The sequence below is a fragment of the Ambystoma mexicanum genome, chromosome 3p (assembly GCF_040938575.1).
Source record: "Ambystoma mexicanum isolate Mex_15411 chromosome 3p, UKY_AmexF1_1, whole genome shotgun sequence".
NCBI classification, from domain to species: Eukaryota; Metazoa; Chordata; class Amphibia; order Caudata; family Ambystomatidae; genus Ambystoma; species Ambystoma mexicanum.
This window is the reverse complement of record NC_090925.1, coordinates 767152743-767179411: the sequence shown is the minus strand read 5'-3', so window position 1 is coordinate 767179411 and position 26669 is coordinate 767152743.

Genomic DNA, 26669 nt, shown 5'->3' with positions numbered 1-26669 from the left:
GCGGCTTCTCCACTACAGCGGGAGCCGGAGATAGAGGCGATGCCTCACGGGACGCGACCATGGGAGGTCGTCCATGCGGACTTCAGCTCCACCACGATGGGCACCCACTTCTTGGTACTAGTTGACGAGTATTCAAGATATCCAGAGGTGGAATTTGTGGACTCAGTAGCGTTCGAGCACGTTGTGGTCGCCGTGGAGAAAATATTTGCGGCCCATGGATTCCCTCAGACGTTGTGCTCGGACAATGGGGCACCATTCCAGAGCGAAAGTTTTTCGGAGCTGTTGGTGAGCTATGGGGTGGTGCACAGGAAGATCACTCCCCTGTGGCCAAGGGCCAATGGTGAAGCTGAACGGCTCATGAGGACTCTAAATAAGACCTTTAGAATTGCTCAGGGGCAGGGACAGCCGCTGCAGAGAGCGTTGTACCAATTTCTGAGGGTCTATCGCACCATGCCCCAAGCATCCACTGGAGTGGCCCCGGCGGAGGCACTGTTTAGGCTGTGCCCGCGTGGGTTGCTACCCGAAGTGGGGGAGAAGGAACCGGGCGTGATCGATGATCAGCAGGTCGAGGCAGACCGAAGAACACGGATCTAGCAGGAGAATGCTCGGAGAGGGCTTCGCCCACAACGACTGGAACCAGGTGACGAGGTCCTCATTCGCAACAGACATCCACATGGAAAGCTCTCTCTGCCCTATGAGCCAGAACCGTTGGACGTTGTCGCAGTCAAAGGGTCCATGATAACTGCATCGGACGGCCGGTCTGCGGTCACGCGCAATGTCAGCTTTTTCAAGAAGCTACGGGATCCAAGAACCGACCCGCCTCCTGAGCCCGACCCCGGGGAGCTCCCAGAGGACACTGATGAAACACCGGGCCTGTCTGAGTCTCCGGCCAGACCAACACCTGTGGACAGATCACCCGTGCCGGAGGTGAGCAGGAGGTACCCCCAGAGGGCTGGGCGAGGGAAACCTGCTCGCCTCACCGATTACGTACTTGGACATTTGGCTGACTACTGTAGTGGTAATCACTGTTGAAGTAAGGGGACCTGGGTGGCTGGTAATAAAGGGGTGTTTCTGACAATGGGGAATGTTAAAGTGTTATTGTTATGATGTGTCGTGTGCAGTGCATAGTTGTAGCGCGTGTTGTTTGTTCTCCTGGAAAAAGGAGGAGTGTGGCGCTGCCCGATGACGGGCACGCACGCGGCGGCGTGATGTTGCACGTCGCCGCATGCAACATAAATAAACGGGGCGTTTCCCGGCCGCGCAGAGAGACCGGGAAGCCCGAACAGTAAGGACGCGTGTGGAAGTGTCCTTGCTAGATGGGGGCTACGGGACCGCATGGGGGCATGGAGGAACCCTCAACAGTGCCCACTGCCACCGCCAGATTGACCGTTGCTGTAACCCCCAATGGCATTCTTCCTCTGGGCTGATGTTTTCCTTTGCCTTTCCCCAAAAAGCTCCTCTGCATGGCTGACAACCTCATCAGCGCAGACCTGCAGCTCTGCTTCACTAAATGTTTGTTTTCTCAACCGCATTTCGGTGCCTTTTGCCTTCCCTCTGTCCTGGAACATTTATAACAACAGTTGTGGCTTCGGCTGCCTACAGGAAATGCGTGATTCAGGATGGATTGTATTTTTCAAGATGGCTGCCGATGGACTTTGCCGCATGACGCTATTTCCACCAGGTAGTAATTCCGTCAGCGCCGCTCAGAGTTGCTTTTTCGGCAGGAATTACTGTTTGTTCACCCTTCCGTCCACTTGTAATGTGGCAGTAATTACAAGGGAAACCACATCGATAACAGTAAATCTGTCCAGCCGAATTACTTCCATATTTACTGCCGAACTCGTAATGAGGTCCAGTGTTTGTTTTTTGGGTCGGCATGTTTAATTTCTTTTCAAGATGTGCAAAGCAGTAACACTGTTGAGTGCTTGGGCCTCACTGTAACGGGCATCTTTCGGTTCATCTGAGATGTTGGCGCCCACAATGTATGAGGCCTGCAGTTTGTACAGCCTGAACTTTGATCAGAACATTTCTTTTCAGGATTTTAGGAACATGCATGGTCCATTGCCTGCTTGGGCTGGTCAACAGGCTATGGAAAAGTGATTCTCAGATGTTTACTGCATTGTTTCACATTATACCATCCGAAAGCAGGTTTATTGTTTCTATTTTGGCTAAAAGGGTGTTTAAGTATTGAGGCTGTTGCTTTTAATAATAATGATAATAATGATTCCTTTTAAGAACCTGAGCAGAGGTATGGAGCCATATTTTGGGTTCTTGGTCTTGACCTCCCAAAATACATTGTTTCCTCTTGAGGGCCAACCCTCCAGTGCATTCCAACGTGAATTAGGATGTTGCCTTTGGCATTATAATGGTTAAGGGACATGGGATGAAGAAGTGTTTCCCCTGCAAATTCACTGGGGCATTGCCCTTGCAACTTTAATGTTTGGGTGCCCCTTTGTTCAGAAGTTTTCTGCTTAATTTGGTTTGCTTGGTAAAGCTATGGACCATTTGGCATAGTTTACTTAGCAATCCGCGTTATGAATTCAAATTATTCTTTCATAGAAACATAGTCCTTCGTTTGAACGATTTAATATTATTTATATATTTTAAAATATTATAAATTTCGGGCCTGGCCCAGGTGTGGTGGGGTGCTGTAAAACCAGCACACACAAAATGATTAAAAAGGCAAATTAAAAAATAAAGCAGTTGCCGCAATGAACATGACAGTTAACCAAACATACAACAGTCGAGAGCAATAGAAGTCAAACAAAATCAAGGATAATTGTTACTAGGGGAATCCAAACGTGGACCCCTTAAACTGTTCTTAGAGAGGCACAGCTCCACCCTACTGATGAGGTCCAACCAGACCGAAACACATGTCTGGGGTTGCTGTTGGTACTCTTGTTCAGAGGAGAATTTCCTCGCATTTCGGTGCTGGACTGCCCCAGGTCAGGACAAAGATTGATATGTTTTAGATATTTCTCCTCTGTGAAAGATGGTGAGCTAAAGAATCTGGGCTAAGATTCTCATAACAGAGACTAACATCCTGCAGAGAGACTCCCAGGACCCCCCTTGTTATTGCATAATTAAGTAACTTTGAGTCTCACAGTAAGTTACTAGGGGAATTCGAAACGTGGACCCCTTGCTCACTATTCTTAGAGAGGTACAGCTCCACCCTACTGATGAGGTCCAACCAGACCGAAACACGTCTGGGGTTGCTGTTGCTACTGTTGTTCAGAGGAGAATTTCCTAGCATTTCAGGGCTGGACTGCCCCAGGCAGGACAAAGACTGATATGTTTTGGATATTTCTCCTCTGTGAAAGATGGTGAGCTAAAGAATATGGGCTAAGGTTCTCATAACAGAGGCTAATGTCCTGCAGAGGGACTCCCAGAACCCCCCTTGTTATTTGCATAATTAAGTAACTTTGGGTCTCACCCTAAGTTACTAGGGGAATTCCAAATGTGGACCCTTTGCTCACTATTCTTAGAGAGGCACAGCTCCACCCTACTGATGAGGTCCAACCAGACCGAACAACGTGTCTGGGGTTGCTTTTGGTACTCTTGTTCAGAGGAGAATTGCCTAGCCTTTCGGTGCTGGACTGCCCCAGGGCAGGGCAAAGACTGATATGTTTTAGAGTCCCAACGCCTGCTCAAGGAACCGACCATACTGAGCCTTCAGAACAAAACCGGTGGACTGACCAGCTCTCTCCTGGGATATTTTGCTGAACCGGCCGCCATTCTGAGTTCATCCTTGGGACTTTGTGAATGTTCAACTAGTATAATAAAATGCCTGCTTCTGCAGTTTCAGCCTTCCTGCTCCTTTGATCACACCATGAGGATGGTCTGTCCCCACTGAACATGGCGACTCCTGCTGCAACCCATCTTCATTGTGTCTTGGAGGTCTCCTGAGATCGCCTGTTCTGTGGAGGTCTTCATCTTGTCATGCCAAGGGTGTCCAGCTCTCAAGGCTCCAGAACCGTTTCCCAAGAGCCTGGAACCGCTGACTATCCGGACCCAATCCCAACACCAAAAGTGGCCTCTGCACTAGCGGCCCCTGGACCTCCCTCGACGGCTGAGATGGTTACTGGGGAAATTGGAGTAAGGGGTGAGTTTGCATAGCTATTTCTATCACCCAGCCATAGGGCTGCATAGGCATAAAGTCCTAACCCTATCTCGCCCTTGCCAAACTAGGATCAGTGGTGGTCTGGTCAGGGATCCCTCCAAGGCTTCTCCTAGAGTGGTGGGATTGGGAGAGAAACTTGTAAGAACTTTACTTACCTTTTCATTCAACGTCTGGAACATTTACTCACATCATTGGCTTTGGCAACTCTTGTTGGCCAATCATATAGTAAACCCTCCTGCAAAGTACATATTGTGGAACTGGTTACTTTGGGGCACTAGGTCCCAATTCTTAGCAGGGTTGGACTCATTAACAACTAGGAACTTTTTCGTAGGTTCATCTGTGGGTGTTCAACTTAATTTCTATAAATTTACTAACCTGTCACCAACTTGTTTTAAGTTGATATTTACTCTGTTTCTCACTTGCTGTAGCATACACAGTTTGCTGAAAGTGTTGCTCTTGACATTGCTAACTATTGCATAACTATCTTAAAAGTAAAGTGTTGGTCTGCTGTTAGCAGAACCCCCAATAGTGAATGTATATATTTATTTATATGTATTTATATTTATTTTATTTTATAGCGCACCAGGCCCAAGGGTATCCGGGCGCATCACTTAGTTTCAGGCATGGTACAGGCAAAGCATTGGAATTGAGTATACAAAAATATACAAGTTATTCAGGAAATATACAAATGTACAATAGCAGGTTATAACAATAGGCCGTTGATGCTATAGCTCATGACTCTGGGGCAGAGTCACGGTAAGTCATGGGCAGACAACCAAGCTTTGGCTTTGCGCTTGAAGGCTGGGAAGGTGAATTCGGCTCTAAGAGGATTAGGTAGATTTCCATAGCTTAGCTGCTAGAACTGGGAAACTGCGTCCCCCAGATCTTTGGAGATTGAAGCGCGGGATGTCAATGCAATTGGTTTGGGCACTTCTGAGTGGTCTTGCAGTGGTGTGTAGTGTAAATCTGCTGACTAGGTAGCTAGGGCCTAGGTTGGCGAGGCTTTTGTGTGTGAGCGCAAGTGCTTTAAGAGAGACTCTTTGGGAGACTGAGAGCCAACTGAGACTCTGTCTAGAGTCAGAAATATGGAAGTTCCTAGGAATGTTTAGAGCCGCTCTGATTGCATTATTTTGGATGATTTGTAGTTTTTTAGTATTGCATTGGTTGGTGCCCGCATTGCAATAATCAATTTTGGAGAGGACCAAGGACCTAGCTAGTGTGGTGCAGTTGGCTGGTGAAAGGAAGGGGCAGCATGTTGTGATGAGCTTGCAGGTGTATGATGCTGTGGAAGACACTGCATTAGTTTGCCTGGAAAGTGAGAGTGTGGAATCGATGTAGATATCAAGCGTTTTAGTATCCTTAGCCACTTTGATGGTGTTACCATCAGTGGTGAAGGATTTAAATGATGGGTCAAGCTTGCTGAGTCTTTGGTGGGAGCCAAGGATGATGAGCTCAGTCTTTTCGTCATTTAAGCACAATTCATGCTGCACCATCCAGGCCTGGATGACTTGATAAATGGCGTTGATGGCTAGAGAGTCGGTTTTGTGGTCTCCTGTGATGGGGATAAGTATCTGGGTGTCGTCGGTATAGTTGGTATACGTGAGACTATCAAGGATATCAGACTGTGTAGGTAAGTTATCAGGTTTACTTGTGATGTCTTCCTCTCCACTTAAACACAGAACGTCTCCAAGCTCCCCTTCCTCCTCACCTGATGTAGAAGAGTAGTCCAACTTCTTCCTGCGTGTGCCATGAACGTGGGCTTTGTTCTTCTTCAGTAGGTAGGGCCGGCCTCGGAAGGAAGCCACTATGACTCCTGGTTGGAATCAACAGAGACTCCCCTCCGCGACAAGCAGCACGAAGCAAGGGGAAAAGCCTTGCGGCACAAAAACCCTTGCAGAGCGGGGAATACACGCAGGTCCAGGAACAATGATGGGAGACACTAATAGCGCAGCAGGTCAATGGAAACACACAGAACGATCAAAGGCAGGTGAGATACAGATCCGAATGAAGTGATTTGGGAAGAGAAACTGGCTGGACATAGAAACAGGAATGAGGTAGACTAGGCTGAACGGTCAGAAAGTGACGAGGATGGCTAAACAGGCAGAAAGAGGGTAAGAGGAAACAAGGAACAAGGGCGGATCACCGCCAAGGGAAATACAACGGAGCGTAAGCAACAAGGGAAAGACGAGAGTTGCAACGTGCCGGACTGCCGAGTGTAAGATGGTAATATACACTCGGCGGCGGCCATCTTTGGAAAAAACTAGACCGTCAACGACATCTAGGGAGAATACGTGGCGGCACAGTTTGATGGCGGCCATGTTTCCACCTGTTCCACAACCGCCAGGAACCCGCGATTGTGACAGTATGCCCCCTTCCAAGGCTGCTCCCTCCCGGCTTACTGGGATGAAGCCTGTGAAACTGTCGCAACAAACGGGATGCATGTACATGGGTCTGGGGTTCACAGGTATCTTCGGATGAAGGATATCCTTTCCAGTGGATCAGGTATTCAAGACGACCTCTGTGATACCGGGAATCTCGGATGTGGGAGACGTCATATTCATCAGAGACCTGATCCGGTAGAGTGTGAAGTTTGGGAGTACTTTGCTTTCTGTTGTCATGCACAAAGGGGCGCAATTGAGAGGAATGGAATGTCGGGTGAATCCGACTAAGGGTTCTTGGTAATCTGAGACGATAGGCTACTGGGTTGATCCTGTACAGTATCTCAAAGGGCCCAATGTACCGAGGAGATAATTTGGATGGACGGACCCAACGGGGCAAGAACTTGGTAAATAGCATAACCTTGGTGCCCTTTTCCCATGCTGGTACTTGGCTCCAATGTTTGTCAGCTTGTTGCTTGTTCCGTCTATTGGCCCTTAGAAGACTCTGTTTGGCTGTGTTATGAGCTTCCTTTATTTCGGCTAGGGATGTTTCTATGGATGGTATAAGGGTCTCATGCCAAAAGGCGGGTACTATGGATTGAGGGTGGAAACCATAAGTACAATAGAAAGGGCTAACACCAAGTGCAGCATGAACCGAATTGTTGTAGGTGAACTCAGCGGTATGGAGTAGGGACACCCAGTTGTCTTGTAGTTAGTTGATAAAACACCTTATGTACTGCTCTAGGGTACCGTTCAACCTTTCAGTCTGGCCATTTGTTTGCGGGTGAAAACCTGAAGACAGAGCTCTCTCGATTCCCACCAGTTTACACAATGCAGCCCAGAACTTTGAGGTATATTGGCTGCCACGGTCGGACACAATCTTTCTGGGAAGACCATGCAGCCTAAACACATCCTTCAAAAAGACCTCTGCATCACAGAGGCCGAGGGTATCTTTGATAGTGGAGAAAAATGCGCCAGTTTGGAGAAAGAGTCCACTGTTACCATGATACACATAACACCCTTGGGAAATAGGTAGGTCCACGATAAAATCGGTAGAAATGTGCTTCCAAGGACTTGGAGGGATCTGATCTTATTGTAGTGGGCCGATGGGTCTTTGCGTAGAGTGTTTGTTCTGCATACAGGCTAGACAAGTCCGGATGTATTCCTGAGTGTCCGCTCTCATGTTGGGCCAGTAGAAGGACCTTCCGAGCAGTTCTAGGGTGCCCCTCATGCCTCGATGACCCGCTACCTTTGAATCATGACACCACCGAAGGGCTTGTTGTCGGAGGTCATGAGACGGAAGCATTAACTTCCTTTGAGTGAAGTACAGACCGTCTTTCATGTCAACCGGTAATTTACCCAAGTTCAGGGTTGACCCTTCTGGGGAAAGATACGCTTCCCCAACCTCTTCCAAGAATGATGACACTGTGGATACTATCTTGGTATGAGGAAACATTAGCTATTTCCGGTAGGCTGGAGTGTTTTCTTCTCTTCGAGACAAGGCATCTGCCACCTGGTTCTGAGAGCCGGGAATATACATGATGAGAAAATGGAATTGGGCAAAGAAATGCGCCCATCTGGCTTGTCGAGTGTTGTAGCATTCTTGTTGTCTTAGTATCTGTAGAGTCTTATGGTCCGTGCGTATCAAAAAGGGATGTAAGCTCCCTTGGAGCAAATGCCTCCATTCCAGACAAGCCAATTTCATGGCCAAGAGTTCTCTCTCGATAACGGAGTAGTTTTGTTGGCTAGGGTTCAAAGTCTTAGAAAAATAGGCTATCAGATGTTCCCGGCCCTGGTTGGTTTGTAGGAGAACAGCGCCTACAGCCGCAGCAGAGGCGTCAGTTTCCAGAACAAATGGTAGACGTTGGTCAGGCTGCCTTAGAATTGGAGCAGTACAGAATCTGTTATTCAAGAAGGCGAAGCTATCCTCTGCTTCTTTAGACCAATGGAAAGGCGTGGAGGATTTCTTTAACAAAGAGGTGATCGGAAGAGTGAGTCTGGAAAATTCAGGAATAAACTTCCGGTAAAAATTTGCCAGACCAAGGAACCTCTGAATCTCTTTGATCGACGAAGGAGAGGGCCAGGCAAGAATGGCTTCTACCTTCTTGGGGTCCATGGTGATTCCCTTTTCCGACAGAATAAACCCCAAGTAGGATATGGAGGATTGGGCGAAAGCAAATTTTTCTGGTTTGAACAGCAGGTGATATTGCTGCAGTCTGCGCAATACTTCATTTACTTGAGGGGTATGATCTTCTGTCTGGCGGGACTAAACCAAGATATCGTCAAGATAGACCACTGTGTTCTGACCCAACAGATCTGAAAATATGCGGTCCATGAACCTTTGGAAAATCGAGGGAGCGTTAACCAGTCAAACGGCATCACCTGATATTCGAATAAACCGAGGGGAGTGCGGAAAGGCGTCTTCCATTCGTCGCCGGTCCTGATTCGGAGCAGATGATAGGCATTCCGTAGGACAAGTTTTGTGAATATCGCTGAGCCCTGGACAGCTTCCAATATCTCTGAGATGATGGGCATGCGATAACGGTCCTTGACGGTTAATTGGTTTAGACCTCTGTAATCTATACAGGGTCTCAATTCTTTGGAGTCCCTTTTGGGTATAAAAAACAAAGAGGCTCCTGCCATTGATCTGGATGGCCGGACAAGACCATTCGCTAGATTGTCATCCAGATAGCATCTGAGGACTTCCTTTTCCGACATGGAGAGGGGGTACATCCTGCCAAAGGGAACCAAGGCCTGAGGAACTAGATCAATTCTACAGTCCTCTGGTCGGTGAGGAGGTAGTTCTATGAGTTGTTGTTCTTTAAAGACATCAGCAAACTCCTTAAAGCAGCCTGGGATGCAATGGATAGAGCTCTTTTCTGTAGCACATACCGTCTTGACACTCTCAAACAAGGGTCCTGGTAGGCACTTCTCTTTACAGTATGCAGAATGAAAGCTCAGAAGATTTTTCGTCCAATCTATAGTGGGGTTATGTCTTCGGAGCCAACCGATCCCCAATATAACTGGGAAATGGGCTGCGCGGATGATGTCTAACTTCATTACTTCCAAATGCTGTTGGATGGAAACATGCACTTCCTCGGTGGTATGGGTGATAAAACCAGAGCATAGAGGGGTACCATCTACTCCCTCTACCTTCTGGTCTTCTTCTTTGGCGATTCTGTGTAGACCCACCTTATCAGCCCATAAGATGTCCAAGAAATTTCCTGCAGCTCCACAATCTAGCAGAGCCTGTGTCTTCATCTCCTTTCCTCTGAACTGAAGTAGGACTGATACCACCATCAAACGTTGATCATCAGAGGACTTGGCGGAGGTTACAGAAAGTGTTGTGTAGGAACTGGAAAACGCCCCTCGGTAGCTTGTCCTACCGGATACCGAGGGCGTTCGTTTCCCCATCGTCTGGGGGGTACGTCGGGGCAGTCTCTCAAGAGGTGGGTGGCTGAGCCACAATACAAGCAAAGGCTGCCCTCCCGTCTCCTCTTCTTCTCTTCAGCCATCAAGGGGGCTCTAGTAGTGCCTATTTGCATAGGTTCTTCTCTGGTAGTTGGACGAGTAGCAGGTGAGGCTCTAGAAAAGGACCTGAGCTGCAAGTCTTCTTCCTTTCATTTTTCCGTTCAGTCAATCGGAAATCAATCCTCACCACGGCCTTTATGAGACCGGAGAACGAGTCGGGCGAGGAATCCTAGCAAGCTCGTCCTTTAGCTCTTCTCGCAAACCCCTCCGAAATATGGTGTATTGGGCCTCTTCTTGCCAGCCTGCCTCTGCCGCTAATCTCTTGAAGGAGGATATGTAGGAGAGCAGGTCTGAGCTTCCTTGACGCACATCCAGCAGGTCTTCACTTGCTATGTGAGCGCTTTCAGTATGAAGGAAAGTCTGCTTAAGTAGGTCCTTGAATGCAGCAAAGTCTTGAAGCACTGGGTCGGACTGGGAGACTAAAGGAGTAGCCCACGCTAGGGCATTCCCTGTCATGTGTGTTATCATGAATCCCACCTTGGTATGGTCTGTGGAAAAGGCGTGTTGTCTGAAAGCGAAATGTATGTTGCAAGCTTCCAGGAATTCTTTCACTTTCTTTTCAGAGCCGTCGAATTTGTCAGACACCAAAGGCAGAGGGGGGAGATCGGTGGTTTGCTGTTCTTTGGCGGCTACTCTTTGTTGGAGAGCGGCATTGTCTGTCTTAAGGGCTTGTACTTCCAGGTTAAGGGTTTGTACAGCCGCCACGAGTTCTTGAAGCTGTTGGGGAGTTGCCATGTCAGTATTAGGGCGTTGCAAGCTATCAAGGATATCAGACTGTGTAGGTAAGTTATCAGGTTTACTTGTGATGTCTTCCTCTCCACTTAAACACAGAACGTCTCCAAGCTCCCCTTCCTCCTCACCTGATGTAGAAGAGTAGTCCAACTTCTTCCTGCGTGTGCAACGAACGTGGGCTTTGTTCTTCTTCAGTAGGTAGGGCCGGCCTCGGAAGGAAGCCACTGTGACTCCGGGTTGGAATCAACAGAGACTCCCCTCCGCGACAAGCAGCACGAAGCAAGGGGAAAAGCCTTGCGGCACAAAAACCCCTCCGGAGCGGTGAATACACGCAGGTCAATGGAAACACACGGAACGATCAAAGGCAGGTGAGATACAGATCCGAATGAAGTGATTTGGGAAGAGAAACTGGCTGGACATAGAAACAGGAATGAGGTAGACTAGGATGAACGGTCAGAAAGTGACGAGGATGGCTAAACAGGCAGAAAGAGGGAAAGAGGAAACAAGGGCGGACCACCGCCAAGGGAAATACAACGGAGCGTAAGCAACAAGGGAAAGACGAAAGTTGCAACGCACCGGACTGCCGAGTGTGAGATGGTAATATACACTCGGCGGCGGCCATCTTTGGAAAAAACTAGACCGTCAACGACGTCTAGGTAGAATACGTGGCGGCACATTTTGATGGCGGCCATGTTTCCACCTGTTCCACAACCGCCAGGAACCCGCGGTTGTGACAGACACCCAGTAGATGCAAGATTTCAAAAAGGGGTTTTGTGAATACATTGTAGAGTGTCGGGGATACACATGATCCTTGAGGGACTCCACAAGTGACTGGAGAGGGTTCAGCGGTGCAGTAGGGGAGAAGACCCTCATGGATCTATTATCCAGGAAGGAGGTGATCCAAGTTGAAGCTTTGTCCGAGAAGTGGGTGGCAGTTTTTAGGTGGGAGCATAGGATTTGGTGATTTACTAAATCGAAGGCCGCAGAGAGATCTAAGCGGAGCAAGAGGGCCAGTTTGCCCTTATCTTTTAGGTCTTCAATCTGAGTTTTTAGGTCTAACAGAGCAGTTTCTGTACCATAACGCGGGCGGAAGCCAGATTGCCTCAATCCCAAGAGATTATTGGTTTCCAAATACACTTGGATCTGCCGGTATGCAGCACAATCCAGAATTTGTAGAAGAAAAGGGATCATGGTGATCGGTCTGTAGTTAGTGGGTATGTTAGCGTCCAAAGTGGGTTTTTTCAGGAGTGGAATAACCCAGGCATCTTTGAGGTTTTCCGGGACAATCCTAGAGCTGAAGGAGGAGTTTATGAGTGTGGTGATGAAGGGCGCTAAATTGTGCGAGGCCTCCTTAATAATGGTGGCAGGGCATGGGTCCCCCTGACAATTGGAGGGTTTAAGGTTGTTGATAATGTGTTCAATTTCAATGATGGAGAGAGGTGAGAAGATAAATGGTTTCAAGGATTCAATGTTAGATTTGATATTAGCCTCAGGGGTATTATGTGACAGACTGGACTGCAAGCTGTTTTTTTTTCTCGTTAATTTTAGTTTGGAGGGTGACGATTTTTCCCAAGAGGGCCTTTTGAATGTTAGCACACCAGATGCTGTCTTTGGAGCAGGTTTCTGGGGGAGTGGCAGGGGATTCCAGTTCCTTTAAGATTTTAAATAACTCCTTGATGTTAGATTGGGCTAGTTCAATGCGTTTATTGTATGTCTCTTTTTTAGCAGAAAGTATGGCTTCTTTGTAATTTAGGGTAGCTAAGGCAATGCTTGCTTTATTGGCTTCCATTGGATAGCTTTTCCAACGTGCTTCAAGAGTCCTGTTTTCCTTGCGTAGGGTTCTCAACTGTGTCGTGAACTAAGAGTTGAGGTGGGCCCGAGGTTTGAGTTTTCTTAATTTGGAAGACGCGACAAGATCAAGCGCTTTTAGCATGGTCTGATTTTATGTGTCTACCAAGACTATAGGATCAGAGCATGAGGAAGAGAGATCATTGAGAGCGGGGAGGATGAGTGGGAGTAGTTTGGCGCAGGTTATGTTGCGATTATTTTTTGTGGTGGTGGCGGGTGCAATATTAGAGATGGGGTGGATGATTTTAGTGGGGATGCTGAAGGTGATTAGGTGATGGTCAGTCCATGCACATGGTTAATTGGAATTGACATTAGAGTCACAATTTAAGTCCGCTATCCAATCGAGAGTCCTACCCTTGGAGTGAGTTGGCGTAGTGACCCGTTGTGTGAAACCTAGGTTAAGTAGTAGGTTGTTGACTTCGTGGGCAGAGGCATCATTAGTGTCTTGGTAGCCTAGATTGTAATCACCTAAATCAATGATTTGAGACTTGGTCTTGGTGTTGTCAGCGAGGACGTGGGAGAGGTCCTCAGCAAACATGGATAGTGGCCCAGGAGGTCTGTATATAATGTATATGATAGTAGTTGTTTGGCAATACTTACCTGAGGTTTTCATTGCTTATAGGGTATTCAAAGGCTTAATAAATAATTGTATATTTGTGTACATCTTTGGTCTAACTGGACTTACTGGAGTTCTCTATGTGTGTATCTCATTGTAGCCCTAGGCCATTCTCACTCCTTCCTGGGTGTAAGCCTTGCCGCTCTGCTACTCTACCTTGACTGAGTTTGATTAGATATCAGTTTCTTTTCTGTTCAGCATAATAGATTGGCCTCTCAGAATCCAGCTACAAGCAAAAAAAGGAAGGGTGGGTCCACCTCCAGGATCAATTATGAGAATCCATCTTCACAGAAAGTATTACACAAGCTACCAATAAGCAAAATGTTACTCTTATGCACAATTTCACCCCCATAAGACAGAATGTTACCCCAACCTATTTTCGACCTTAAGCAAATTACATTGGAAAACCTGCAGCCAATCATAGAGAAAATAAACAACACCTTTTGCCCTGGTAATCGCTATCCTACTGATATTGTAAAGGATAGGTCTGTCAATCTATTGCCCTTCCTTGCTGAATTTGTGAACAACTCCCTCTCCCAGATATTGTTTTGTTTCTGTTTATTGGTTAAATAAAACCTTTTACACTTTTTAAACATTTCATACATTCATATCATAAAAATCATCATAGAAAATACTTTCTATAGGAAAAAGAAGAAATCAATCAACTAAAACCTTTTACACTTTTTAAACATTTCATGAAATTCATATCATAAAAATTCATCATGGAAAATACATTTCTAAAAAAGAGAGAAGAAATCAATCAACTAATATCCAAACCTCTAATGACTTAACAATTCCCTTCCACAAATAATACAAGGGAACATTTGTAACTAAATTAGTAATTGTTTCTGGCATGGTAGAAATGCTTGCTTAACATATGTTAACAACATAAACAACAATCCTGACTTTTCATCATACTATTGACCCATTGACAACATGCCATTCCTGGCCAAAACACTGGAGTGAGTAGTTGCAATACAGCTGCAGGATTTTGTCGAATAGCAAAACTATCCTGGGCTCAGTTAGTTGGGATTCCACCCACAACTAGGAGCTGAGCTGGCACTGACTAACGTTAGTGATAATCTTTTGTGGCAAGTGAATGATCTTGCTGGTGATGCTACTCCTGTTTGCAGCCTTTGGCACACCAGACCACCAGATTATTTTGGAGCATTGTTTCAGTGGCCCGGGTTTCGAACAAATCATTAATATAGTTTGCTTCTTTTCCTATGAATCACAGTGCTTGCATCTCCTTAAGTGGTCGTCTCACTAATAAAATGCAAATGCCATGTGGAGTTCCATGGGGCTCTTATCTCCCCCCCCTACCTTTCCTAAACCACTCCATGACTTACTTCTTACTTTGATCTTGGGTTGCCACTCCTATGCACCTCACACAACTTTATGTCAGACTTACTGGCAACTATTATCTAGACAATGCTAGACTCACGTCATTTTTAATTACTATTAGACTTGGATAGACCTAAACTGGTTCAATTTAAATAGCAGTAAAACATACCTCATAATTATTTGCAGCGCGGCCAGTGCTAAGAAGCGAAGCACTTAGCCTCCGCCTCCACCCCTTTTCAACACTGTGGCGCTGGCCCTTTAAGGGCACGCACGCGACGGAGTGACGTTCACTCCGTCGCGTGGGAGTATAAATAAACGGGGTGTTCCCGGCAGCCTCAGAGCCACCAGGGAGCCCACACGAACAGCACAGAGCCTCTGTGTCTTCTGTCTGGGGAGTGGGGGGCTCACGGTGCAGCGGTCTTGAAAGACTGCCAACAGTGGCAACGTGCGTCGGATCTTCACCCGGGACAGGCAGTGATATTCTAAAGGTGCGCGGATGATCCTATGTGAGGCGCACCTTATGAAACATGCCGCGGAGAGGGGAATGAGACACGCGGTCGGCGGCCATTTTGCACAATAGGCCCTGGGAGGTCACGGCTTCATAACGAAGTGACGGTGAGCCATCCAAGCTTAATTTTTGGACAATCCAGTGGCACACAGCCACTAGAAGCAGCACATGTCATTTTTATAGTGATTTCTTCACAGTTTCACCGTTTTCCACCGAGTGATTGGGTGTGGAACCAAGGAAGGCCTGCTGTGTGTACACTTTGGGACCCACGCTGCTCAATTTTAGGATCCTCTACACTGCTTGGTCGTCTGATCTGCAACATTGTGGAACTGCTAATGCCTTGTTGCATCTGAGGAACATTGGTATCTGTGGGTTTGTCAGTGGCTACATCCAGGGCCCATCAATTGCAGAGGACTACCTACTGGTGTGGTGGTGAGTTGCGGCCCCATTTATTTCACATCCCTGGGGTGCCTGTGTGCTTGCCACCATGAGCCAAGGACAAGCTGCGGCCGCCGCCCAACAGCCGGCCGCTCCTGCAGCAGCCCCACAGCAGCCACCCATCCTGCCACCAAGACCTTTACCCAAGCCACCTTGTGCCCTACAGCCAATGCCTGAGTTTGATGTCTCGGGCACTCCATCGAGTCTGGAGCCCAGGTGGAAAATGTGGATGGACAGGTTAGAGATTTACTTCAGGGCCACTATGGAGACTAGCGATGACAGTAAGTTGGCCCCCCTCCTGTACTGTGCAGGCCCTGCGGTGCATGAAATATTCCTGTCCCTACAACCAGTGGATGGGTCGTATACGGCGGCCAAGGATGCACTCCACAATCATTTTCTGGCCTTGGCGAATGCAGATTATGAACATTTCCTGATGGGTGCAGCACGACAAAAGGACGATCAGACTCTAGATGTCTTCTATGGGAGACTGCGCAGACTTGCAGTGCCATGTGCATGGAATGACCCAGACACCATGATTCGGAATCAACTCATCCAGGGGTGTGTGTCTGGCAAACTGCGCTGTCAAATCCTGCGAGAGCCGGGCATCACCCTTCCCCACATCCTAGAATTGGGGAGGTGCCATGAGATCTCTGAACTGCGGGCAACCAGAATGGAGGCCAGAGTGCGCCCCCGCAAAGCAGATGACATCTGCGCAGTAGGCAGAGGCCGTGGGTCTAGACACCCGGCGGGTGGTCAAGGACCAAGAGGACAAACAGTGAACAGTTCATGCCTGAAATGCGGATACGATCTCCCGCACCCAGGGGAATGACCGGCCATCGGAAAAACGTGTGGCCGGTGTGGGGGCGCTGACCACTATGCCTGGATGTGTAGGACCGTGACTCCGATAGTGGTTCCCAGAGGGCCCGTCCGGGCTAGCTTCTTCCACCCCAGAGGTCATCAAACGTGGCATAAGTGGACCAAGGGGATGATGGCGCCCCTCCTGAGGGTGACGAGGAAGGAGAAGATGAAGAAAACGTATTCTTCGTGTCCAGTGTGGGCGTCCTGAGAGCCAACTCCAAGCGACAGCCCAGGTGTAACGCGCTGGTGAATGGGGACTCAATACCGATGCTGGTGGACACTGGTGCCTCAGTTAATGTAATGGCCAGGGAACACTGACACCATGCAATCCCCGCCGGTCCTGCCTGCGCCAAAGGCGCGCATCTTCACTTTTGGGGGCGAGCAGCCAATCCCCCTCGATGGTGCTTTTGTGGCAAGCGTGAAGTATGGTAACACATCAGTCCGGGCCAGGTTCAACATCACACCGGTGAGCAACAACACCCTGCTGTGCTGTGCTGCGGCAGAGGCCCTTTGCATCATGACATTTGCATACTCGGTATACCTGGACGACATACAGGTGTTACTGGGCAAGCTGGGCTCCTCTGTTTGAAGGCATACGACAGATGGCGGGTGAACCTGTACGGCTACATATAGATAAATCCATTCAACCGGTGGCACTCAAACATTGGCGAGTGCCCTTCCACCTCAGAGACCTGGTGGATCAGGAACTGGATAAACTTGTGGGGTTAGACATCATCGAAAAGGTAGAGGGCCCGACCCCGTGGGTGTCTCCCATTGTAATCACCCGCAAGCCCAAGCAACCCGATGCAGTGAGAATTTGTGTGGATGTGCGCCTCCTCAATAAGGCAATAAAGCGGGAACGGCACTTAACCCCCACCACTGACGATATCATAACGGAACTACAGGGGGCGAGGTTCTTCTCCAAGCTGGACCTCAGAGCTGGGTACCATCAGGTGGTCCTGCACCCAGAATCACGCTATATAACAACATTCGCCACACACCGGGGGCTTTACAGATATAAAAGATTGAGTTTTGGGGTCTCCTCAGTGGCTGAGGTGTTCCAGAACATCATCAGAGGAGCACTGGTGGACCTGGAGGGAGTCCTTAACATCAGCGATGATATCCTGGTGTTTGCAAGGTCGGAGGCCGAACACCTGGCACGCCTGGCTAAGACATTTGAGCGCCTACGCTCACTGGGACTCATTTTGCACAGGTACAAGTGCACATTTTTTAAAACAACAATTTAGTTCTTTGGATTTGTCGTTATGGCGGATGGCGTGTAACCTGATCCACACAAGGTGAGGGACATAAAGGAGGCAAGGCCACCAGAGAATGTAGCCGAGGTGAGGAGCTTTCTGGGCATGGTCACGTATTGTGGCCACTTCATCCGGAACCTGGTGTCCCGCTCGGAGCCGTTGAGGACCCTGACGAAGGAGGACACTACATGGCAGTGGGGGCCGCTCGAGCTGGTGGCCTTCGACGACATCAAGGGCGCCCTTGCTGCTGATGATACCATGGCGTTCTTGGACCCGGGGCTACAGACTGAGATCATTGTGGATGCCAGCCCCTACGGCCTGGGGGCGGTACTCACGCAAGTCGGGAATGACAAGGAGGTCCACCCGATAGCCTATGCCAGTAAGGCGCTCTCCGAGACCGAGCAGCGATACTCGCAAATCGAGCGCGAGGCGCTGGCTGTGCTGTGGGGCTGCAGGCACTTCCGCCTGTACATTTTGGGAAGACCAGTCACTGTAATCACGGACCACTAGCCCCTGCTTCCCATACTGGCTGGCTCCTCATCCAAACCACCGGTGAGGATAGAGCGCTGGATGCTGGTGCTCCTCGAGTATGGAGTGTTGCTGATCTACTGCCCGGGGAACAACAACGCGGCTGACTACCTCTCCAGGCACCCGAGAGGGGGTTCCCAACCGTCCACAGACGCAGAGGAGGCAGATGAGCATGTCCTGCTGGTGATCGAAACGGCCACCCCGAACTACATGCAGGTGGAGGAACTAGAACATGCATCAAAGAGTGATGAGTGTTTTGGAATCCTGAAAACAGCAATGGAACAGGGAGCCTGGAATACCGTGCTGGAAGTCTTAGGCCGGAGAACAAATGAGGCAAAAGTGGCGTTAGAGCAGTTCTGGAGGGTGCATGAAGAACTGACATTCTCGAGCTCGGGCCTGCTGCTAAGAGGAGACAGGATTGTGGTTCCCCAGGCCAAAGTTCAACAAATAATCGCTCTGGCGCACCAAGGAGCTCCCAAAACAAAAGCTTGCCTCAGGCAAAAGGTGTGGTTCCCTGAACTGGAAAGAAGAGTGGAGGAGTTCGTGGCATTCTGTGTGTGGTGCCAGGCAGCCTCGCCAGCACAACGTGAGCCGTCCATTGAGACCATGCCCGAGGGACAAGGCCATGGGAAGTGGTCCATGCAGACTTTGGATCCACAACGAGAGGCACCCATTTCCTAGTAGTTGTGGATGAATGGTCCCGATACCCGGAGGTAGAGTTTGTGGAGTCGGTAGCCTTTGATAAGGTCGTGGTGGCACTGGAGAAGATTTTTGCCACCCATGGACTGCCCCCGGTCTTATGCTCTGACAACAGAGCTCCCTTCCAAGGAGACAGCTTCGCTGACCTCATGAAGGACTATGGCATCCATCAATGGAAGGTCGCCCCGTTATGGCCTCGTGCAAATGGGGAGGCAGAATGCATGATGCGCACGCTGAATAATGTGTTCAGGATTGCGCAAGGAAAGGGAGAGTGCCTGCAAAGGGCACTATATGTGTTCCTACGGGGATATCGGACCACACCACACTCGTCCACGGGTGTGGCACCAGCGGAGGCACTATTTCAGCGATGCCCGAGGGACATAATACCGGAGGTGGGCGAGCGAGAGCAGGCCGTCATCAATAATGACCAGGTGGAGGAAGAGAGAAGGGCGAGGACAGAAATGGAAAACAACAGAAGAGGTTTAAGACCGCCAAGGATTGCCCCGGGTGATGAAGTACTAGTGAGGAATCGTCACCCGCAGGGCAAGCTGTCTCTCACATATGAACCGGCTCCGTTGGACGTGGTGGCGGTCAAGGGCTCGATGGTGACCACGTCCGACGGGACAGCATCTGTCACCAGAAGCGCCAGCTTCTTTAAGAGACTGGGTGAGCCAAGGGCTGAGTCTATGGAGGACATGGACCCAGAGGAAGCACCGGATGAAGGGGGGGGGGGTCTTCCCTCCCAAGTGGAGTCTCCAGCCCGCGTCGGGCCAGGCAAAGGGACACCGGCCAGAGATAGGCAGGAGGTACTCCCTAAGAAACCTGCCCGTTTTACGGACTATATGCCGGACTAAGAAGGCGGTGCTGTGTGGTAAAGACCGTAATACCATTTATGTGGGGTGCCATCTGGGGATCCAGGGTGGGCACCAATAAACGGAGGACAGTTGGGTTTGTTAATGTGTGCTGTTAATGTGTGTTAGTTTAGATCCTCTATTTTCAGTTTGTTATTATGGAAAAGGGGGGAGTGTGGCCCTGGCCCTTTAAGGGCGCGCACGCAACGTTCACTCCCTCGCGTACAGGTATAAATAAACGGGGCGTTTCCGGCGGCCTCAGAGCCACCGGAGAGCCCACACAAACAGCACAGAGTCTCTGTGTCTTGTGTCTGGGGAGTGGGGGGGGCTCACGGTGCCACGGTCTTGGAAGACTGCAAACAAACACTAGCAAGTTGTGCTGTTTTTTTGTCTGCTGGACCAGAGAGGCCCACGGAGGACCTGTTTAACCAGGGCCCCCTGTTGAATTCAAATGTAGCCTTCAGTCACCTCAGCTCCTGAGTCTTGCAAAGTCTGCATCAAGTTGTGGCGCTGTTTGGCTGTTTGCTGCTCTACCAGACTGGTCCACAGAGGACCTTTCAGTCACATCCCCTGCTGAATCAAAGGAGGCCTTCATGCATGCCAGCACCCGCGTCACCCGAAATCTGTGCTAAATGGTGCATTGATGTTTCCTGCTGCACCAGAGCAGCCCACGGAGGACCTGTTTATCCGCGTGCCCGTAAGGGGGTGCACCTGCAAGAGTGTATTTGCAGAGTGCTGTCTTGCATCGCTTGCTGATTTTACCGGGCGTTTCTTGAAAATGTCACTTTATCTTGCGTTCACCCTTGAGCCTGCGCTGAAGCAGTGCTTACTGCCATAATTCTGCTAAATGAAGCACGTGTTTACCATCTCCGCAGTAAACCGCGTGGCAAGGAACGTGTTCTTTACTGCTGCCAGAGAGGCTAAGTACTGCCAAGATATTGCTACCTGACGTTTGTTTATTGTGGCTTTGTGCTTACTGTGCAGTACTGGTCTATATGACCTAGTTGGATTCCATGCGAGCAGCGTTTGGAGCCCGCTTACACCGACTGCTGTGTCTGCCCCGTGACCGTTTCCTTGGCAGCTGCCTTCGCCGGTACATAGGTGCAGCCTCTGCTGATAAGCCGAGGGGCGTATTTCCCATGCATGGTAGCAGGCAGATCCGCTTGTCCGCGCTACCGCTACCCATTCTGGACACAGCGAATTTTGGTTTATGCTGCGTTACTCGGCAGCGTGTTCGGGCGGTGCCGGTCAAGCCGCCTAAGTTGGCAGCTCTCGGGTTTCTGGGCCAGCTCGTGTGCCTGCACAGGCGCTGCCTGAGTTGCAGCTATCGGTTTCGGTGCCAGCCCGTGCTTACTCTGCAGTGCCGGCGGGCTTTTCTGACATGCAGAGCTATACTCTTTTTGTTTCTACGTCACAGACCGAAATTCCCTTCTGGGTCCCTGGCATACGTTCTCTTCTGACAGAAGGTTTTCTCTGGAGTTCATTCACCCGCATTGTAAGTAGATACTTTGTCACAGTTTGTAGGGCCTATGGGAGGGCTCCAGGCCAGCAGAGGGACCTTCCGGCATTTCTTAAACCCACTTTGAAGACTTAACACAAATGCATTCTTCTCTACTGGGGGCTTCTCCGTCATTGTCTTCCAGCTATATCCTCCACTTTATCAAAAATATCAGATGGTCATAAGATAACCCTCAATTTATGGCTCCTGATAATGAGTGATTTTGGTGTGCACAGTTCTCTGGGCCTGTGGAATCACATGATAAAGCACCTTTGAAGGAAAAGACGGGCAGTTTATAGACACAAGTCCTCTGGTGGTGCTAAACATAAAAAGGTGGTGTGTGTGCCTCAGCATAAAAAGGTAATCCAAATTAAGGATAAAGCTTCCATGTCAAAGCAGAAGGAGGTAGTTAGAATGCAAAAAAAGGAAGCATGATGTTATGTTATGTTACTTGGCATTTATAAAGCGCTCTATATATCATTGGTATGACCTCAAAGCGCTGGTAGGTTGGATGCCTTCGGGAACCGTAGTTCTGGTCAGTAGAGAGAGATAGTGTTGTAGGGTTCGTGGGTGCACCAGATATGTGTGCAGCTGATGTAATTGCCGAGTGGTAGCTGCATCCTAGCGTTAGGTGTGGTGCTGAAGATATCAGTTGGTTGTGTGCAGTCTGGTCGGTGGACATCCAGACTGGGCTCTGGCTGCGTTAGGCCTGAAAGGCCGCATATGTGAGCATCTAGGCCGGAATGTGCTCGGCTAGCTGCGTTCTATTAGGGTGATGAGGTGTTCATGGAGGCGTATTCGTATGTGAACAACTAGGCCGAATTAATCAGGGGTATAGCTGTGTTCTAGTTGACTGATGGTGTATAGTAGAGAGTAAGCGTAGTGATGTGATATGATGGCTATCTTTAAAGCGCCTGGGACCAGGCACGTGAACAGGATGGCAGGGAACAGAGCGACACACAGACACAGAGACAGGGGGCTGAGCTTACAGCGACAGGAGCGGGGATACGGATATATAGCAGTAGCATGGGGAACCGGAAAGCAGGGTACACAGTGATACATGTGTGGAGCATGTTAACATTTACATTCGCATTTCTATCCAGCAGCGAATCAGGCTAATGTTCACAGCTCCACTCAAGTGTGGGATATGCCAACACTTGCAATTCTCTCTAGAAGCGACTCAGGCTAACCTTCACAATCCTGTCACGGTCCGGCGCAGGCTAATGTTCACAATTCTAACTGATTGCGGCATTGCCAATATTCATAATCTTGTCCAGGTCCGGCGCAGGCTAATGTTCGCAATTCTAACTGATTGCGGCATTGCCAATATTCATAATCTTGTCCGGGTCCGGCGCAGGCTAATGTTCGTAATTCTATGTTACTTTTTCCTCCTCATGGAGTGGAGCAGACAGTGAATCAGATTCCTCGGACTTGGTTTTGATTTCAGAGGGTCGAAATCGCTGTTCAACATACTCCGCCCTTTTAATGGGTGAAGGATATGCTTTCCCTTCTAATGAAGCATACGAGTCCAATGTAACGGTGCAGAAGGAGAAGGCTGACACACAGATGGCACTGTGATTACTATAGACTTTTATTAGAAGAGAAAACCTAACTTCCCCTATCTCTAAGAGGGGTTTCCCTGCCTCAACAAAAACACTAAGGGTTCTGTCAGAATGTCAATGTAAATGAATAGTCCACCACCCTGTGTTAAAAACCCTACTTCTGTTCCTTACACTTAAAACTAAACTGGAAGTAAAGTAGACCTTCTTGGTCCAGAAGAATGTCTCCCTTCTTCTGGACTGGGGATAAAAGTTCACTTCCAGGCTTTGGCTTCTTCTTAAGGAATGACTCCCTTCCCCTGGTCAGAATTGTCCTCCAACACAAAGAAATCATTCCAGCATTTCTCTTTGACAGGCACACTGCTTATCTTTTAACACTGCAACAGAAAGTCTTTTCAGATTTGGTTACCAGGAGAATGACTCCCTTCTCCTGGTATCTTGATTTTACAGTTCAACACAAACAAGGGGAATGGCTCTGTTTCCCTGTCCATGTTTACCAGGAGAATTACTACCTTCTCCTGGTATCTTCATATGTCAATACAACCAGGAGGAATGACCCCCTTACCCTGGTCTCTTTTCCCTTAGTTGCACAGTTCAACACCACCAGGGGAATTACTCCCTTCCCCTGGCCTCTCTTTCACTTTGGTTTCTAAATTCAATATTTTCCATCTTTCACTTTGAGGGTCACATACCCAGGCTTACCCTTCTCCAGACTTGGGCAGACTTGATTCACTCTCCTGCCAAGTGCTGCTACAAGGAAGATGGTGTGTACTTCTCTTGTGGGTGCTGGTCACAGACTCGTATTTCTCTACTGCTTTGATTTGCCCGACCAGGGTCACTCTCCTGCTCGGTACTGCCACGAAGAAGATGACTAGTACTACTTCTCTGGTGTGGGTGCAGGTCTCAGACCTATATTTCTCTACTGCTTGGTACTGGAAGACCTAGTTTTCTCTCCTGCCAGGTACTGCCACAAAGAAGATGACTTGTATGTATCTTCTTTTGTGGGTGCGGATCCCAGACCTGAGTTTCTCTATTTCTGTCTTTGGCATTCTGAATATTTATTCCTCCCCGGGTGCTTCCTTTTCACCCCTGCACTGTGGGTCTAGAGTCCTCCACAACTCTGTTGTAGCCCCGCCAACCGTCCTGGCAACCTGTGTACCTGTAGGGTTCGTTCCGATGTCCTTTGGTTAGTCTTGGACTCTTTTGGCTTTTATTTCGGGCTTCTCGTGTCTTCTCTCACTCTCTGTTGTGCTGCGGCGGCTCAGCATCCTGTTGTTCCTCGCAGGATGAGCATGTTCACTGGACTGGACTGGACGGTCCAGCTTCCTCGCACGCCTGGGCCCATGCTTCGCTAGCTTTCCAATCAGTCCGTGAAGTCCGGACTGGATTGGGATGCCTCTGCTGTCTCGCTAGCGTCCCGGTCCGCAGCCTCTTCTGTCCTCCGCGACGACTGATTCCCATGCTTCCGGCTCCTCCAGGGATGGGTTGACAACATGGTAAGTCCTTCTTTTGCTTTCATCGTAAGTGGACACAGAAGACTAGACTGTACATTCACGTTCTCACCATTGCTCGTCCTTGTTCAGCATCTCCTCCTCGTCTGTCAAAACTTGAATACCACGTAGACTATAAATACCTCCGTCACCAAGAACCAGTCAGGGAGATAAGAAAATACTCGCTGACCGGTTATTGAGGCCACAGGATGTAATACAACCCCAATAAAGATGTAATACACTTTACATATGGAAAACATGATAGCTTACCATACAATATCAGACTTGTGGCGTCAAAGGGACTCCAGTGAATGATCCAGAACAACTAAGCTAATTACCTACTTGAACTAAACAAAGAAACTGGATGCATGAGTCAGGGGAAATGTGGAATACAACTGTTATGAGAACGCTGTTCCTGGGGGTTCTCCAAGCATTTAAACCCAGGCGAATGTGAGTCCGGTGAATCCGAGGTTAGAGGAAAGGAACTCACAGCGTGACTGACACAGGTTTCAGGGACGGTGTCATGAACGGCATCGGGTCTGCGCCAAGCGCCAAGGAATCCAGTAAGTGTTCCAGTAATAACCCAGAAACAATTGGGCCTAGCAGGGTACCAGAGCGGGACGATGCGCACAAGACAACAAACTCGCCGAACCTGACATCTGGAGCGTGACCAGGTGCACGAACCTTGACACCATGGAACAGGGCACATTGGTGGACCCCGGTAGCCCTTCATCAGTGGGCCCAAAATGCTGTTTGTTTTTTGGGCAATGATAACTCTGCAATTGCCACAGAATGTAGTAAATGAGTCTTATTGGTGTTGGATTTTGAATTATTGGCTGATTTGGCTTGCAGAGAGCCTAGTTTAGAATCAGGAACCAACTTGTTTGGTGACAAATTCATCAACTATATTTCAAAATATGTTGACCTTTACACTTCCCTTGACAAGGCTCAAGCATCCCTAAAAGAGTTTTTAGGGGCGTGTTTTTGGGAAGGACCGGTAAATGATGGGGTCACTTGCCCGACTACCTTAATCAAGGACCCAACAGACATATGCACCCAGTTCAGCATTGGAAAGACACCTTCCAGCCGACTACCTTCTTTTCCCAGTGTACAAGGGGATGGCACCCAGGCAGTCATTCAACAGAGGTTTCCACACGCAAAAATCATATTGAGGTAAATCTGTCGCCTTATCTGACTCACTATTTTCTCCAAGGAAAAATAGGGGGCAGATTGACTGGGTTTTTCCATTCTTGGTGCAAAATCACTCACGATCCTTGGGTTCTAAAGACCATTCAGAGTTTCACATTCAGATCGACACAGCACCTATACAGACTGCTCACCCCCCCATCACCAATATCTTTCTCTGAAAACAGTGCGCAGTTGGTGCATCTAGAAGTTCAAAATCTCCTTAAAAAAGGGGCAATTTCACATGTTTCCTTAACTTTCCCGGGATTCATAAGCAATACATTCTGGGTAAAAAAAGAAGTTGGAATGAGTAAGGCCGGTCATCTATCTCAGAGAATTGAAAGGATTTCTCCAGTACAATCATTTCAGGATGGAGGGTATTAATCTTCTGAGGGACACTCTACATCCAAGGGACTGGATGACAAGACTGGACCTCAAGGATGCATATCTGACCATACCTATTCATGGCCCACACCAAACATTCCTTCAGTTCCTTTGGGAAAAGAAGTGGGTCTTTGTTTCCCTTCTTTTTGCCAAACGCATTGGTGCTACACCAAAGTGATGAAGCCGGTGGTGTCGGCTCTCCGGGCTCACGAGATCAGGCTCATCATCCACATAGACGATATTCTTTTGATGTCTAAGTCCAAAATAACTACAGCCTATCATCTACAGATCACAATATCGCTTCAGGGCTTGGGGTTTGTTATCAATTGGGAGAAATATCAAACTCAACCATGCCAAATAATATATTTCCTAGACTTCCAAAGCAACACCTTACAAGCATCACTTCACTTACCCCTCTCCAAGATCAGGGCCATCAAGAAGGAGATCTAGTCAGTCCTCCCGGCTCAGTCAGTATCCTTGAGGACATAGGCTCGAATTGTAGGTCTTTTGTTTGCATCGATACATGCAATAGTTACAGGCCCTCTACATTATCGAGCATTTCAGAAGTTGAAGGCCCTTCACCTCAGACAAAGGCTGGGGTATGTAGATCGGATTGCACTTTCACAGGAAGCAAGAGTAGAATTTCAATGGTGGATGAATCCCATGCAAGATTGGAATGGTAAAGCCATTTTCGAAATGACCCTAGTCATCAAATACACTGCCAGTCCCCTACGCTGGGGGGCGAGATGTTCCTTAACCACGGGGGCGGGGAATTGACTCCCCAGGCGAGGGACCTTTTTATCAACTGTCTGGAGTTTGTGGTGCGTTCTTTCACCCTAATATGTC